This window comes from Tiliqua scincoides, chromosome 6 (assembly GCF_035046505.1).
Source record: "Tiliqua scincoides isolate rTilSci1 chromosome 6, rTilSci1.hap2, whole genome shotgun sequence".
Taxonomy (NCBI): domain Eukaryota; kingdom Metazoa; phylum Chordata; class Lepidosauria; order Squamata; family Scincidae; genus Tiliqua; species Tiliqua scincoides.
Genome location: NC_089826.1, coordinates 86,455,039 through 86,458,520, shown reverse-complemented (window position 1 = coordinate 86,458,520; position 3,482 = coordinate 86,455,039). Strand labels below are relative to the sequence as shown.

At 48.4% G+C, this 3,482-nt stretch overlaps 1 pseudogene; it reads right to left on the bottom strand.

The window, feature by feature from the left end:
- Positions 1–2,884: 2,884 nt before the first annotated feature.
- Positions 2,885–3,004, bottom strand: LOC136656317 (5S ribosomal RNA; annotated as a pseudogene).
- Positions 3,005–3,482: the final 478 nt, after the last annotated feature.

Genomic DNA, 3,482 nt, shown 5'->3' with positions numbered 1-3,482 from the left:
TGGGTGTCACTCACAGAGGCCTCCTCAAAGGAAGGGAATTTTTTTTTCCTTACCTCAGAGCTGCATTGGCCTTATGTCAGTGCTGGGAAGCGCTGACATAAGGGGTTAGGATTGTGCCCTAAGGGGGGCAGAGGGGCTGGCATGCACTTACAAGTCCCTGCAGCAGCCCCCCGGGGGTGTGGGAAGCCCTCTGCGACCCTCCTCAGGGCTCCAAAAAAGCTTTAGAAAATGAAAGTGGAGCGATTGCGCCCCACCTTCGGTTTGTGAATGCAAACTGAAAGTGGAGCGCAATCGCTCCACTTTCATTTTCTGCAGTTGGGGAGCCCCTCGGAGGGTCACGCAGGGCTCCCCGCACTCCTGGGAGGCTGCTGCAGGGACTGGTATGTGCCAGCCCCTGCGCCCCCTTAGCGACGCTATCCTGGTGATCACTTTCCCCTGCCTCCACTGCCTTCCGTACTCCCCTGCAAGGACTTACAGCCGTTCTCAACCTCCCTGGGAGCTGCTCTAAGGCCACAGTTTTCAATGTTTGTCTTCTCATGGCGCCCTGACCTCTATGGTTTCTCTATGGTCTTCACCTCTTGTGATGTCTCTTCCACTGACTGAGGAAGAGAGACAGACAATTCATTACTACAGAGAGTTGCCCTAAGAATAGAGCAGCATAACCTGGATGTGATTTTCAGATATTTTCAACTACTGTGCTGCAAATGCCTGCGGCACACCTGGGGACCTTTCACAGCACACGCAATGTGGCAAAACACACACACACATTGTGCTGGAAAACACTTCTGGGTTCTGCATTCTAAAACCCAGAGGTTGCACATTGTCATTGCAACTTTGAGTTCCAGTAGTACTTGTGAGGCCAACACTGCACAACAAACTCCTGCTGGGGGCCCATTTTGTCCTGTGTTGTCCCTCTTCAGGTTAAGCGGGCACTACTCTCAGGCCAAATTCAAGATGGCAGAAAACATTCCCATCAGCCTCCACCAGACAAGTGGGATGTCACAAAATTAGTCAAGTGCCAGGTGGTACAAACAATAGAGTCATATAAATCCCTTTTCATTCAAGACATCCAGAGGGATGGAATTCATGTGGAGGGAGGGAGAAGAGGAGCAGGACCATGATGGCAGATTCTACCATATCTAGTGGACTATGTGACCAAACCCTATATGTACTCTATGAGTGAGGTCAAGGACCATGCCAAAAGCAGGGTCTTGATTGCATTGGCAAGACTAAGGGCACAATCCTAACCAACTTTCCAGCACTGGCCTAGCAGCAATGCAGTCCCAAACGAAGGTAATAAACATGCCCTTACCTTGAGGAGACCCCCTTGACTGCCTCCCCACTGCAGGATGCAGTGCACACCCCACTGGCGCAGCTATGTCAATGCTGGAAAGTTGGTTAGGATTGCGCCCTAAATCTTATGCATGCAGGCTGCTACTGAAGACGTTGCAGCTTGCCACTGCAATTCCATCTCCCCCCATATGCGTTCACTTACCTGGGTATATTGTGCGAAAAGGTACTGAGTTAGCAATGCGCAGAGTACTGTGAGATACAGCAACAAGACGGAGATAGGTAAATGCTGTTAATCGAGAACAGTGATTTTCAATCACTGTGCCTTGGCACAGTGGTGTGTCACGAATGGTCCACAGGTGTGCTTCATGAGTCTGGGGGAGAGTCATTTGTTAGTAGGTCCATTGGAGGATGTGAGCCCCCCCCCCACCAGCAGTTTGGTGTGCCTTGTTCATTGTCAAAAAATGGATGGTGTGCCTTGATAACTTTAGTGCCTTGTCAGTGTGCGATGAGATGGAAAAGGTTGAAAACCACTGATTTCATTTTCTCAGATTTTGCCCTTCAAGCAGTCCACATTCACCACTCTTTTTTTTTTCCCCCTCTTGGCTTACGTTCACCTGGACCATATTCACACGCCAGCTGGTATTTACCCTGCATTTCACATCTTGAAGATAAACTGACACTGTGCCCTCTGCCTATTTTTACACAAACAGCTTCTAATGTAAAACAAACATAACAAATATCCATACTTGTTGTGATATGGGGTACGTGTGCCAATAGTGATTTATGGAAACGTAACTCAGCTCTGAGGAAGGAGCAGTTCAATATCTTTGCACATTAAAAAAATTTTTTAAGGTACTTCTAGCAATTTTAATCACAACAGAAGTGCAAAAGGTTTTAAGTAGGAAAAAAAAACACCATTGTAAATTCAATGGTTGTTAATGGCCACTATAAGTTAAGCTGCTGATTCCCAAACAGTGTGCCAGAACCACTGGGAAGACAGAGAGGCCAAAGGGACTATGTTAGATGCATCAGCTTCCTTTCCCTTTTGCAGTGAGGAGATTCCATAGAGCACTGATCCCCCTTTCTCTACCACAGCAAATTTCAACGTTTTCCTTCTCGTGGCACACTGACTTCTGTGGTCTTCTCTATGGCCTTCGCCTCTTGTGATGTTACTTCTAGTTTTCGGGAGAATCTTTCGGGTTCTGTGGCTCTGTTTCTAGGGCAACTGTCTATCATAACAAATTGTCTGACCCTCTTCCTCTGCTGGCCTGACAATTTGTTACTACAGACAGTTGCCCTAGAAACAGAGCCACAGAACCTGGGAGAGCTTTTCAGCAATTTTCAACCAGGTTGAAAACAGGTGCGGCACACCTGCGGACCATCCATGGCACAGCTATGTGCTGCGAAAACATCTGTATACAGAGGGTGATATTATCTGAGGGAAGAAGTACAAGCCAGACACCATTCACATTTTGACTGATTGGTGTGGGGCGCTAGACCTCCATGTTGGTGGGACAACCACCCAGAGCCACCAGTAGTGAATATCCCGCTGAGTGGTTGGCAACCTTCAGTCTCGAAAGACTATGGCATAAGCCTACAGCACCCGGTATTCCCAAGCGGTCTCCCATCCAAGTACTAACCAGGCCTGACCCTGCTTAGCTTCCAAGATCAGACAAGATTGGGCATGTGCAGGGTAACAGTTGCTGTAGCAAGAAGACATCCTTTTGACATCCGAAGCGGAGTGAAGCAGGGCTGTGTTCTTGCACCAACCTTGTTTGGGATTTTCTTCGCTGTCCTGCTGAAGCAGGCCTTTGGAACTGCAACAGAAGGCATCTATCTCCGGACCAGATCAGACGGAAAGCTCTTCAACCTCTCCAGACTGAGAGCAAAATCCAAAGCCCAGCTGAAATGTCTGCGTGACTTCCTCTTTGCCGACGATGCAGCTATCACTACCCACTCTGCCAAAGATCTCCAGCAGCTCATGGATCGTTTTAGCAAGGCCTGCCAAGATTTTGGACTGACAATCAGCCTGAAGAAAACACAGGTCATGGTTCAGGATGTGGACTCACCTCCCTGCATTACAATCTCTGCGCATGAACTGGAGGTTGTCCATGACTTTGTGTACCTTGGCTCAACGATCTCCGACACTCATTCTCTCGATACTGAGCTAAACAAGCGCATCGGTAAAG